Source organism: Phoenix dactylifera, chromosome 7, assembly GCF_009389715.1.
Source record: "Phoenix dactylifera cultivar Barhee BC4 chromosome 7, palm_55x_up_171113_PBpolish2nd_filt_p, whole genome shotgun sequence".
Lineage (NCBI taxonomy): Eukaryota > Viridiplantae > Streptophyta > Magnoliopsida > Arecales > Arecaceae > Phoenix > Phoenix dactylifera.
In genome coordinates this window covers 16,307,909-16,322,964 of record NC_052398.1, presented here as the reverse complement: position 1 = coordinate 16,322,964, position 15,056 = coordinate 16,307,909, and the positions used below count along the sequence as shown (strand labels likewise).

The following is a 15,056-nucleotide window of genomic DNA, read 5'->3' as shown; positions in this document are numbered from 1 at the left end:
GAAATTAGCAAGAGATGAAAGGGACTTGAACATTCCAAGAAATGAAGGAGATGATAAAGTCGCTACACTTCACCAAATTCATATCGACATTATAAATCACTATTCGACTTGCTCAAGTGATCAAATGCTAAAATTTTGCTCCTCCAACCGTTTAAGACTCATATAAGGATACAAGAAAAAAATCCTGCATCCAAATTATCAAGCTCAAGATACATGACAAATTCTCATTCCAAAAGGACTCAAGGGAACTAGCCTGCGGTGATGGTTTCTCAAATCATCCAAAACTTCTCAATTTGTCTTCAAATTTTTCATCATTTTTGACGCAATTTCCATCTCGACAGAAAGAAAAGATCTTGTACTAATGTGCTATCCTTTTATATAAGAAAGAATGAAAAAAATGTTATCATTTACTTATAACTACAGTTTTTTTTTTTTGTGAGAACAGTTTTTTTTTTTTTAGAACAGTTTCTTTTTAAAAAAAAATTCAAGAAAAATTTCTCTCTTGTATGTTATGCCGTTTTTTTATTGCCAAATGACAAGAATCATCGACCAATATTAAGGAGATCCCAAATTAGCGTAACTTGGTAAGCAAGGTAACTCACCCTTTTATGATCATTAAAGAAACTTATTAAAGTTATTGCAATGAATGCAGATGGTTGTTTGCTCAAAATATTAAAAAAGCAAGGATTCAGTCGATTGGAGTCTAAATGTTAACATAAAGCATACTTGATTTAATCATCTTCATCTTCAATTAATTGTAAGAGAATCTGATATCAGCCTGCCTTTTTGGTACTAAGGACAAATTCTATTACAGAATGCCATGTTGGTTTCTTGTGAAAAAGTTGATTCCCCAACAATGACACTCTTCATTCTAACAAGAGGAGGTTTCAGGTTCAAGTCTGATGATGCATCTCCAAGTATGTACTTGGACAATTGAAGACCAGGTGAGTCTCCCTCCCCTTTGTCAAAGGGAAAAGGCAAAAAAAAAGTTGGGTCCGAATCAGGTCTCTGTTTTTCAAGAATAAAACCAGAGGTCATTTGATTCCATACATTAAGAGCTTGGAAATGGCCTCCTCTACCATGACTCTAATTGCCTATCCACATCTTCATGTGGATATTACTCTTGTACATTCCACTCTTGAGTGTTGACCTAACCTCTTATCTATAGCCACCTCCATCAGCTAAGCCAATAAGAGGGCTAAGTTTGGATTGTCCTTGATCAAAACCAATCAGCTAATCTTGTTCTGATGCATGCCGAGGAAAGGCTTAACTAATTATGTGCAAGCTTTAAATGGACATGGGTAGAAGTTGGCTTTTGTTTAGTTTTTCTTGTAATCTTGGCATCATGTGTTTGAACAGTAGGTTTTGGATCTGTTATCATGTCAATTGTCCCACCAACCTCAATTATATCATTAGCTTCCCTTCCTTCATCCTTATCCATTCTCTCCTTCCTTTCCTCCTTCACTCACTCCACATCAATGGCTCCAAATATGCTAATCCCAAAACCACAAACTGAATCAAACTATTGTTGAATTGTATTACTTACCAAACCGCACTTACCCGCCTTCTAGAACAGAATTCCTCCAACTCATGCACAATATTTTTGTGCCTAATTTGCGAGATACTTACCAAGTATTCACCTACATAATTCTAACAAATTGTACTCCCACTTTTATTCATCTCCACCCCAATAACATGGTTAGTCACTAAGATTTAAGATAAAAAAATAACAGGTAGCAGCAGTACAATAACAATGTCATCTGATTATATTGTCTATTCATGTAATGATATAACGAAACATAGATTTGAATTTAGATTATTATTTTAATCAAATGAGCAACAGAAAAGGTTTTCTTTTGCCAATAGGGAATGGCTGTCACTAAAAGAGCTTATCACCTGTCATACATTAAAATTGTCGCTGCAAATATGTCTAAAACAGTTGAGGGTCCTACATCAAGCCCATTATAAAGTTCTTTATTAACATAATCTTAGGACATTTAGGCAGTGTTTGATGGCACTCCAACCACGGAATGAATGGAACAAAGGTTTTATTCTGTGGTTATACTACCAAATACCCTTGTTTTTTAGTCCATGAACAGCCTCACATTCTAACATAGTACAAGTAGGAGAGGGTTGAAAGTAGACCGGATAATATCCGTCTAGATCAATTTTCGTATCCCAATCTACCTAGATATGGATAGAAATTTGAAATTCTAACTAATATATGCCAAAAAATATAGATATGAATAGACAACTACTCAATTCATATTCGAAATTTGATTTTATTTGCAACTCTATTTAACTTTATATAGCACTTATGAACTTTTAATATAAATGACCATATTAACATACTATTAACTTAATTTACCATCCAATTAGTAATATTTTTGATTCCGTGGTCATAAAGTTCAATTATTCGACTTATATTTGTATTTATATCCATACTTCCAATATTTAATGTATATTTGTATCCGTTTAAAATAAATATAGATATAAATTTTTTCATCCACCTAATATCTATATTCATATCTATATTCGTTAAATAAAACAGATATGAATATGGATATACCAATATCCGATTCGTATCTGATCCGATTTCAGCCCTAATTCTATTCCACCATTTTGGTAGGAAAAGACTTATACCATATAATAGAAAAAAAGTTATCCCTCCAATTACATTTTTTGGCTTTTTACACTCTCCAAACATACAAGAAGATGGGAGGACAAATTTAATGTACATTAAATGCATGCACTTATCCTTCCATCCCAATGAAGAAAATTTCTAATCCATAGAATAAACTCTATCCTTCAATATTTATTTAGATAAATATCTTCAACATAGGCAAATCCCACCACAAAACTAGGGTCCCAGGAGCAACTCCTGTGCAAATTCTACATATGAAAGTTTCTCTCTTCAAGGAAACAATTATGTGGCCTTCCAGAAAGTATTGGTCCGGTTGCAAGAACTAGCCAGGAAAAACTATGGAAGGGCCACTAAGATTTTAAGAGGTTCTATAATTAGGGTTGTCAGGATACCAATCTCAAATTCTGGAGTAATTACAACATTAGCTTTGATCAGAAAACCCAAGTTTCTCCTGGGGAAGCTGTAGGACATTCTCTACACATTGATGATATACTACCATCAATTCATCAGTTCAGGGTGGAAGGTTATCACAACCTTCATATAGCCAACAGAAGATTAATGTCAAAAACTTTTAAAGAACATCTGTTAAAATGCATATAATTGAAATGACAAATTGTAACTGCAACTATCATGACTCGAGAAAGTAAAATTAACCAAAAATTGACACATGAAGCAACATCTACTGCAACTGGAATTTGGACAAGCATCAACCCCGTTGAAGAAGATAAAGTAGGCTCCGAGGGTATGATTCCAAACTCAAGGAAACTATGAAACAGACATCATTAGGAAAGACAGTTGGATTTGCCTAAAAGCAACAAGTTAATTTACAACAAAAAGACATGTAAGCTTCATTTGATCCATTTATTCTGCTTAGGACATGGAGTAGATCCATGCACGAGCTCTCAGAGTTCACCCATAGCTTTGGGTAAGAATGTCTTAAATTTGATAACAAGCTGACGAGATTCAATCCTTCCACATAAGATGAATTGCTAGGGTTTGCGGTCTTGGAATCAAAAAATCTGTGTAACCAAGGATAACTTTGGTATTAATGGAAAATTTTTATTTTTGTGCAGGGACCGAAGCCTCTACTGTAAAGTTCTACACCTTCTTCCACCTATAACATGTTATAATAAGAATGAAACTGATAAAAGCTAAAGAAAAAAAAACACAAAAATCAAAGACAAATCTAGTTTCATCTGTGTCTCCAGTCACTTGAATAGATGTGAATTTACATACATGATATAAAAAATGAAGAAAATACCTGACAGCTGTTTGTTTGTGAGTGTATTTGACGTAACATGGAAAAAACATTGTTAGGCCAGATATCACTGAAAAATGTAATTTTGAATTTCATAATTTCATACTGCATAAAAATCTATCATTCCTCCAAAAGAATAGCATACTACTATAATATAATTGTGACAAATTATCATAAAATTGTACTACACTGACATACTAATAATATGTTAAAGTATTAGAGTAATATAGATATATTCATATGACATAATACTCTTACTATAATATATAATTATGTTATCAAAGTACACTTATAATTTCATAACTAGTATTTGGCTGGTGTGATGCCTATGCAAGGAAGCACTGAATTGTTAGAATTTCTCCAGGCTGTGAAGAACAAATATTCAAATGCCAAAGTCTCCCTTTTATGTTGTGGAACCATTTTTTCTAATTTTTTCTACTTCTATCTTTTAAGTGAATTAGACTCTAAGAAGTCCATTTGCAAAGGAACTTGAAAGGAGCAGTCTACCAATGGAAAGCTTTGGCTTCTAAAAAAATAGTAGATACCATAGAATGCATTACATATCTAACATTATATTATAGTGATGTCATACGTTTTTATACCAATATAGTGTACAATATATACTTAGTCCATTATAAGATACATTACATTATATATTAGGGTTATTTGCATATGCGTCCACCATATTTTGTATTTGCAAATTAATCCTGCAAACTTCATATTTGCATATTAATGCCTGCAATCTTATTACTCTTTGCATGTAAGTAACTCTGGTTAACCAAGCAAGACCTGAACAGAATATTTACTCTTTGCATCTTTATTTCCCTAATGATGTTACTTTACTAGAAAGTTTTTGCCCTTACAAGAAAATTTAATAAGTTTTTATTTCTTAGGAAAATAACCTCTTCAGGAGAATACTTTAAAAAAAAAAATGCTGCACGTGAAAAGGGGAGAAAAAGCACTTAGCATAACCTAAGTCCCTCTAACCTCTTCACTTCTGCAACCTCGAAGGGTTTTCGTCATTCCCCACTCTAGTAACCCTTAACTACAGTTTGGTTAAGGAACATTAGCAGGACTAATATGCACAACAGAAAAGGATATGGGGAATCATATGAAAAAAAAATCCAACATTAATATGTTATATCATATATTTTTGATACCATTATATACACTATATATAATGATATAACATAATAACATTAATAATTATTATTTAATATATCATACAATAAAATTATTATAAAAAATTAAAATAATGATGATATCACTAAAATATTAATTAATACTATTATTATAAATATTATATGATATTACGGCGATCTAATTCTTGAGTCTTTTAAGTGACATTTTGCACCAACCAAAAAAGTATAATTCGAAGTGTGGTCATTTTAGCTGCAGTTCAGAATACTGCATTTCAGGCCAAATATGCAATTGCAACTACATGTTGGGTATTTTTTATCCACAAGAAAACTACATGTTAGCAATTGAACTGCATGAAACTAAACAGTTGATTAGAGATGTTCACGTAACTGGAAAGAGGTTCAATTGCATGATACCAAACAGGCCCCAAGAGAGTAGATTCATGAGGTTTCTTATAATGGGCAGATAAGCAGACAGCTGAATTTATGAAATTTGTTTTAAAGACCTCTTCCAACAAAACTTGTTGAAGTTTGTCAGTGCAGCTAACTAGATAAGAGTGGTCTCGTTTTTCTAGTAAAATCTCTCAATGGCTAACATGCAATCACAACAACTGACAACTTGCTAAAGTAATAAAAACTGATTATTGCCATGAGGCACTGCAGCAAGATATCCTAAAATGGCAAATAAATCAATTGATTTTGCAATCCACATGATTACCTTAATTGGAGTTTGCTAAAAATCCCAAAAAACACTCATGAGCCACTGGGTGTTAACCATGGATTGATGGTTGGTAGAACCATCAAGGTTGTGCAAATCCAGTAACATTAAATCTATGGAAGTGACTTCCAGAGGTCTGTATCTTGCAATCATTTCTATTAACTAGATATCATATTTAGTACTTCCACACATTGCTTTAATTACTCTACATTTCTGCTGTACATTAATATCATAAAATACATAAGGAATATATTACATTAACAAGTTAAGCTTCCCTGGAAAGATATAGATTACATGACACAACATTTCAGGCAGATAAGATTAGTGTTCATCTCTGAAACTGCAACATCCTTTTCTCAGGCATGAAAATTCTATGGAACCAGCAACATGGATATGAGGAATCACAGGACAGCTAGTTAATCTTGCCTCATGAGGTATGTAGATATGCTAGCAAGTCTTTTTTTTATGTGTAACCACCAAAGAAGAGGTCGTTATAACCACCCAATATCAAAAGCATCAAATGAAAGTTGAGAGAAAAATATAAAGAAAAATAACCAGCAGGTATTGCACACACCAGAAGGCTAACTCATACCTATTGCCAGAGCCAGAAAAAACAGTTAGGCCAAAGCAGTAGGACATGGATGAAATGCAGTGCCACCTGCAATCCACTGCCTTTTCCTTCCACAAGGAAGTGTGCAGTCTGGCACCTTCTGCCATTGCTTATTTGCCATGTCATATGTAACAAGACAGTTCATCCCCCTAGACCTCAATGAGAGCATCAGTAACCCTCGATTGCCCAAGCATGTCATCCTCACGTGCTTACCATAAAATTCTAAGCACCAGATGTTTGGCATTCTGTCCACCTCCTTCCACAGGAGAGTCATTTTCTGTAACTCCCATATGCAGACGCACATGCAAGCGTTCTTAGACAGCAAACCCACAAGCATAACCTGCCCCCTATGCTCTGCAAGTGCGTGGTCAGTTAGGTGCAGCAGCGATGGGATGGCAAACTGCTTCCAAACACCAGTGGCCACGTCATATGACAAAATGCCATCTGGTGCAGCACGCATAAAGTAGAGCGTGCTACCAATTGATACAGTTTGTGACCTAAAATTTAACGAAAGAGGGAGCTTGACGCTTGGTGGAACAATACCAAGACGTGTCCAGCTGTTCTCTACTGAATCATAGATCTCATGATCCCCATTGCATCCCAACCACATGATTTTGTAACCGCTGCTGGCTGTATTCCCATTTAGTATCATCCCAACAGCCACTCGTGACCATACCTGGACCGACCTTGGTGGAAGTTCTTTGAAAGAGTGGCTTAGTGGGTTGTAAATGTAAAAGTTCCTATGGCCTATATCCAAGAAACAGATAAGACCACCAGCTGAGGCCACTGGAAGAATAATCATCTTTGCAGGCAGAAATGGGATGGATGGGTGGTGCCATTTTTCCATAGCAGGGTCATACATGGCTCCGCTGTTCAGATCTTCATGATTTATTGTATAGAACCAAGGATGCATGCGAGGAGCTTCAGCAAAGTGCTGGGAGAAGCTGTTTGACGTCAATAAAGAGTTCCATTTTCGGCAAACAGAGCGAAAGCGGAAGAATGTGGCTAAGGGAAGTCTTGCAATAACAGCTTCAAAAAGATCTTCAGGAAATTCTTTCCATATTTGTTGTTCCATCTCAGTTGAACTTGAAGCAAGTGACCTTTCACAACTCTTTTCTCTTCGTGATCTCTTGCAAGGTCGAGATTTGTTACCTTCCACCATCTTTAGGTACTCAGACTTCTCTTCCATTATAAGACCACAGTAATCATCCTCCATTAAGCTGTATCAAGATCAAGTAAATACCATCTGTTAAAAACCAGTGTTTAGCAAAAACTCAGATCAGTTATTTTGTTTGTTCATATTGTAACAGTACAGCAACTGACAGTCAAATGCCTATAGAACAAACTGTTACACAAGCAAAAACCAATAAACATATGAAGAAGCATAAGTGCACCTAATCGTGACTTAGTCTATTTCTCATGACTATAAGCCAAAACCAAGCTGTGTTCATGGCAAATATTTCAAAATCCAAAGGAAAAAAAAACATGGAGACTATGCTAGATTGATGAAGAACAGGATAGTCATTATACTAAACCAAAATAACAAGGTTAAAAAGGGAAGTCAAAAGATAGAGACTACGGTACATTGATGAAGTAAATAGCTGAAAGGTGTAGTACAATCGATTGAATGAACCAAATACATTCTGGCAAAAAAGCAAAAACATATGTATACCATTAGCAATCTCAGTAATCCATAATAACTATAACCTATTCAAGAAGATCAATGAAAATTAAAAAGTAAGACATATAAAGGCAAGCTTGTGAATCACAGGTAAGCTATTACAAGACGTTCCTCAATACAGATGCATAACACCTTCAAATGGTGAAAATGGTTGCTCTAAAGGGTAATGAAAACCAAATCAACAACATAAATATCATAATAACAGCAAATAATGATCACAATGAAAACAACAACATCAATAACAACAAGAGAAACTAATATGATAACATATTTTAATAAAGATCTGAATGAAATCATTAGAAATATATTTTACCAACATAATTTTCTCATGTCTCGAATATTGCCACCATTATTTTTTATTTGCAAACATGTTTTCATCTATCCAAATTGTGTGCATATGTAACTAAATTCTTTGAAAGTTTTTTCTAATAGTCCTTATTCAATAACCATCATTACAAACTTAATTATTTCCACTATACCACCAAAATCATACTATCCTCTCCCGTCCTCATGTCAATATTAAAGTGATGCACTAGCCAGCCCTTGCCCATCTCATTACGGCCTGTTTAACTTGTGATGTATCTATATGGGTATTTGATATGATGGGGGCAACTCATATCATCAAATTGCATATCGTACATAAACTTGTTACATATCCAAGTACAAAGGATGCATTACTTGAGGTGAGAGCAAGGAGTTTCGCATTTGTTGTAAGACTATGAGTTTTCATTGGAATATTTAGTCTAAATCCTCTCAAAAATTTAGCAATTCTCAAAATTTTAAAAGATTATAGGTGGCAGTTAGGTTCCTTAGGTGGCTGCCCAGAACCTAGGTGCTAAATGGATGCCTAGGTGGGCACCCAAAGGACAAAATGTTCCAAATATATAAGTTTAAAATATAAAAATAACATAAGGAAAATTCCAAAAGGCGAGCTATATCTTATAAATGAAACATAAGGAACTATCAACTTGGCGATGTCCAGTACTAATTTATAAAACAATTATCCTCCCACTTGAAACACAACAGAAAATGTTAAGCCATCTAGACAGCCCCACCTAGCAGACCATCTACATGGCCAAGGCAGATTTTTTTTAAAACATAAGCTATTCTTTCCCATTGAAAGAAACATGGTTGGTTGGAGCTGGAAGATTGCTAAATAACATCCAATAATTCAAGTGTTGATGAAGGAGCGCTTGAAATATCTTCTTGCATTCCTTTTGGTGCTAGATACAAAAGGATACGAAGAAAAGCTTCTGCAAGGATGGATTCCAACAATGGCAAGGGACATCAAGAACAAAGGGTGCTCACATTTAGGAAGGGCAATGAAGTGCCTTATTTTGATAAAGAAAAACTTGCCAGGAGCCTTTTTTGGTATTTTTTTTTTCTTCTTTTTCCCCCTTATCACCTTCCAAGGGATTTCGTCAAAACTAGTACCTTCCTATTTATTCTTACGTGCTAGTCATTTCTACATTTTCTTCTGACAGTAATAGAAACAAAACATTGGGGAGTTCTTGAAGGCAATATACTGTCACTACCTATAAGCCGTTACATTGGTATAGTTGTTATTGTTGCATTCAATTGCTTCTTCAAAGTTGGGGTCCTGAAAGAATGCTGATATAAAATATTATACTAGTTGATGATATGAGGTCTAGGTGGATGTTAATATGGAACCTACAAAGTTACAGTGAATTAATATAAAAAAAACTAATCACACAAAAGTGGGGTTCAGAAAAAGCAATTTTAATTAAATTGAAAAAAATATGCAAGAGTCGAGGGTGAATTTAAAACAAAGGAATGAGCAGTATAAATGTGAAAGGAAATTAGTTATGTTGCATTAGAATATGCAAACCGATGCACGAATGTGAAGCTCTTTAGCATCACAAATATGAACTTCTTTTAGTTGAAAAATGGTTGCCTATACCATAATCCTTGATCATCACAAAAAACTGCAAACAACAAGAGCTTCAGTATTCAGATAATAAAGCAAGCACAGCAATGCATCTAATTAACTTATTCTTGGTCATATCAGCTTCCAATACCAACAAAAGAGAAAAAAGGTTATATCATACTTATAGATCAATTGATAAGTTCCCCTGTAAATTCCAAAAGTTGATGCAACACCCATAAATCAAACTCAAAGAGCTGACTAGAGTCCAATTAGCACATGTCAAAGCACAAGGTTCTTATAATATGATCAAGAAGAGTAGAAATCATTTAGAAATTTCCCTTCCAAAAGTAAGTCAAAGGTTTGAGAGGCCTTGCTATACTTGAACTTTCTTCAAGGGATTTTTGTCCTTTTAGTGAGGGGAATATGGGGAGTTAGGTGCATCCAAAGGCAAAATTATCCTACAGAATTCCAGAATAATTTTACAAAAGTAAATCATAAAAATACTAGTACTTGATAATTCCATAATGATAGAGGGCAAAGAGCCAAATGAACCTAGCATCAAGTAAACAGTATGATCAAAACATACATACATACATACATACCATCTGAAAAATATAATTTTGCTAATTCACAGAATCACCGGAAAAATATTTGTCAAGAATAAGAATAAGAAGAACATAAAAGCAAGATGAAATCGAACACTCCTTAAGCATGCAATAAAATACCACAACATACAGATTAAGACCGCAAAAAGCGCTCAAATTGCAAACACTGAATGACAAATTTCCGCAATCAAACATACCCAAATAAATAAATCCTTTTCAAGCTCTCCGCTTTCTCTCAGATATCCAAAACCTAAGCAACGTCTTGGTTTCCAAACCAAAATACAGCACACAACCTACTTCACAAGAATCGACTCCTCGTTTCCCCCGGAATCAAACCAACAAAAACCCTAGAGAACCTCTTCCCAACAACCCAAACATCCATCGAAAACTTAAAACAAACCGAGAAAAACATAGAGAATGAGAGAGAAAGAGAGGGGGGGCTTGCCTTGCATTGAGGTGGGGGTGATCGAGGGAGAAAGAACCGTAGAGCTCCCAGAGCTCCTGGATCTGGCCGACGAGTTGCCTCAGCACCGCCACACCTTCCATTCCCCGCCACCTCCGTACTCGACCACGACGCCGCCGCTCGCCGCCGGCCCTCCCCCCCCCCCCTTCCCTCTCTCTCCCCTCTCCCCTCTCCCCCTCGGCCTCTAAAGGGTAGTTCTATATACACCCCCCCTATTGCTCAGGACACCCCCCAAAAACCAAAAAAAAAATACCCAAACTAACCTTTAGTGTAATTACCATATTGCCCTTGAAATTTTCTCATACACCCCCCTTCCTCCTCCTCCGTTTCGTTTTGAAAAGAAAAAAAAAAACCCCCCCTCAAACCCCCCTTAAACCCCTCGATCCATTTACATCGTTTAGGCGATCTTTGAAGGAGATTTAAGCCCCATTCGAAGCATGGACAAGCAACTAGTGATTTGGGACGAAGAATCGGCCGCAAAGGTACGTGTTCCACCTTATTTCGAAATTTTTTTTTTCACGGTTCGTGCTCCGTTCGGCACTGGATCGCCGAACAAAAGGCTTCTGTTCGGCTGCACAGTGCCGAACAGAAGCCTTCTGTTCGGCAACCCTCAACCGAGCAGAAGCCTTCTGTTCGGCTGCACAGTGCCGAACAGAAGGCTTCTGTTCGGCACTGTGCAGCCGAACAGAAGGCTTCTGCTCGGTTGAGGGTTGCCGAACAGAAGGCTTCTGTTCGGCACTGTACAGCCGAACAGAAGCCTTCTGGTGCCAAATCGCGTGCCGTGCTGAATTTTGTGCCGAACAGATCCTCTGATTCATTAATTCTTGGTGATAAATTATTTTATATGTAGGGCTATGCTACAACCGAATCGAGTATAATTGGATCAGAATTTGTACTGGATTACACAAGCGAATTTACAACTTACGAGGTATTATAATGTATTGTGCAATTTTGTAATAGTTTAGCGAGCTATTTTTACAACTGTGTACTTACATAAATTGTTTAATGTATAGATCTTCAAGAGTAGAGAGGACTTGTGTAATTGGTGTCGTGAAGCTGGGAGGCGAAATGGTTTTGTTGTTGTAATCAAATCATCCGATGCAGGTACCATTTCTAAGAAACCCAGAATTACGTTAGGTTGTGAGAGGGGTGGGACGTACCGAACCAAAAAAGAAAAGCGAATAAAGACTGCCTGTGGGACAAAGAAGTGTGGATGCCCTTTTGCATTAAGAGGAAAGAAATTGGATACTGCGGATGATTGGATATTACTGGTACTGCTAGACATTTATTATGTAGATGGCATATTAGTAGGAATGTTTTGGCCAAGTGCAAAAAATTTTTCGAATTGAAGGAGAAATGGGATAAATTTATTATGAGTTGGAATATACTAGTGCTGTCCTCCACGGAAGACGAGTATAATGATCGCTGGAGTGCACTGCAGAGAGAGTTCGGTACCTATCCAGATGCACTACAGTATGTGTCAGATACTTGGCTGAGCAAATACAAGGAAAGATTTGTTGCGGCATGGACGGATACATGCAGGCACTACGGAAATGTGACGACAAATAGGTATCACAAATAAAGACTCATTTAATTTTAATTTGCCTCAATTCTTATATCTAACTTTCATTTGTTTACTAGGGTCGAGAGTGCACATGCAAAGCTCAAAAAGCAGCTTGGATCAAGCCAAGGAAGTTTCGAGTCATCTTGGACTAGAATATATGGATTGATTGAGTTGCAGCACAGCTCCGTTAAAGCCTCATTGGAGAAGAGTTTATTGGTAGTGCAGCACAACTTCAAGCCAGTTGAATTCAAAGAGTTGCGAGGTTTCATATCTATAAGTGCGTTAAATCATGTCCTCGCCCAATCGAAACGAGCCAATTCAGTTGGGTTTGATGATTCAAATTGTGGGTGCGCTATTCGACGCACACATGGTATACCATGTGCTCACCAGATTGCGCGGTACAGGGTGGAAGGTCGGCCCATTCCTCTCGACTGCATAGATCCTCATTGGAGGAAACTTGATATTCTGCCTACCCCCCCGTGCAGCCAATTCAGTTGAGTTGTGATGCAGAGTTAGATTTGATTGCGCTACGATTCAAGAAGTTAGATGGGGCTTCTCAATTGCAGATGATCAAGAAGTTACGAGAGATTGCAAGTCCAGATAGTACACCTCTTTTAGAGCCTGCAAAACGGAAGACTGGTTCACGTGGGCGCGCTTCAATGAAGGTTGATACGTCTACTCGACGTGACCCGTCTGCGTTTGAGTTGGTTCTATCTGGACAGGATAGTTATTCACCTGGTGTTGAGAAAGTTACCATCCGCAATCCATCTACTCAGATTCAAAAGAGGCGGCCCAAGCAAAAGGTAAGTACCAAATATTTATTTCCTTACAATAGGTATCACAACGTCTACGGGACGGTCCGTGCCGTGCCGGTATGTGATGTGCCGATACGGGACATGTCGGGACGTGCCGTGCCGAGATGTGCCGATACGGGACATGTCGGGACGTGCCGTGCCGAGATGTGCCGATACGGGATGTGCCGTGCCGAGATGTGCCGATACGGGACATGTCGGTACGTGCCGTGCCGAGATGTGCCGATACGGGACATGTCGGGACGTGCCGTGCCGTGCCGGTACGGGAAGTGCTGAGACGGATAACTATTTGGATATTTCTGCCATTGTTACATATAACTATTTGGATATTTCTGCCATTGTTACATATTTTCTATCATTTGATATTATTTGCAGGTTTTTCGTACTAGAGCCCAGTCACATACGCCCATTATCTATATTGATGCTATTCCTTCTGCCTTGAGACCATACATCCAGCATATCAAGGATGTAAAAGCTGATGGGAATTGCGGATTTAGGGCAATAGCTGACTTATTGGGATTTGGAGAAGATGACTGGGTGCGTGTTAGGAAGGATTTATTGCAAGAGTTGCAATGTCATTCGGACCACTATCGCACATTATATGGTGTGGAAGGGACGATTGCTGAGATCACTCATGCATTATCATATTATGATGATTGTCCACCATATGACAGATGGATGACTATGCCGGACATGGGTCATCTTATAGCATCCTGCTATAATGTTGTCCTATACCATCTCTCGTTGCAACAATGTCTGACCTTCCTACCTCTCCGTTCTGTGCCAGTACCTCTTCTATCCCGCAAAGATATCGCTATCGGATTCGTAAATGGAAATCATTTTGTTGAGGTACTACGTTCACAACACTTGCGAATATTTAATTTTGCTTATTTAATTTTGCTTATTTATAATTTTGTAGCTATTAATATTTTCTTATTTCTAATTTTGAAGGTGTTCTTGTTGCCGGGACATCCCGTTCCGCCAGTAGCGACCAACTGGCGAAAATATCATCTTCCTTGTGCTACCGGATGGAAAAATTCATATGAAGCACGGATTCAACAGTTCAAAGAGAGCATCTCACCTAATGTTATAACTAGCGAGACAGTAGAGTTAGATTGATTCTTTATATATGTACAATTTTTGAAAGTTGTAAATTTTTTTGAGCTCTTAGAGTCATGTACTGTGAAACTCCATCATCAATATAAATCAAAAAATATCTGTCTTCGCATTTTTCGGGTATTGGGGGTGCTGAGGTGGCTCTCCATCAGCTGGGAATACATATGAAGACTGTTGTTTCCGTTGAGATTTCAGATGTAAACAGAAACATACTTAAGAGCTGGTGGGAGCAATCCTAGCACACAGGGGAACTAATAGACCTTTCTGATGTACAAGAACTTAACGGTGACAAGCTTGAGCAGATGATTAACACATTTGGTGGGTTTGATCTGGTTATTGGTGGAAGTCCATGTAATAATCTTTCAGGTAGCAACCGCTATAGTCGTGATGGGCTGGAGGGTAAACATTCATCTCTTGTTTATGATTATTTTCGCATCTTAGACCTTGTGAAGTGTATCATGGGGAAGAACTTCTGATTGCACCATCTCACTTTCTTGTTTTTGGGTCAGTGAATCTAGTTGTATGTTACATCAGGGTACGTTACAGCAGGCATCATCA

At 37.2% G+C, this 15,056-nt stretch overlaps 1 pseudogene; it reads right to left on the bottom strand.

Annotated features, from left to right (window-relative positions):
- Nucleotides 1-3,213: 3,213 nt before the first annotated feature.
- On the bottom strand, nucleotides 3,214-11,155 carry LOC103707847 (annotated as a pseudogene).
- Between the last annotated feature and the right edge of the window lie 3,901 nt (nucleotides 11,156-15,056).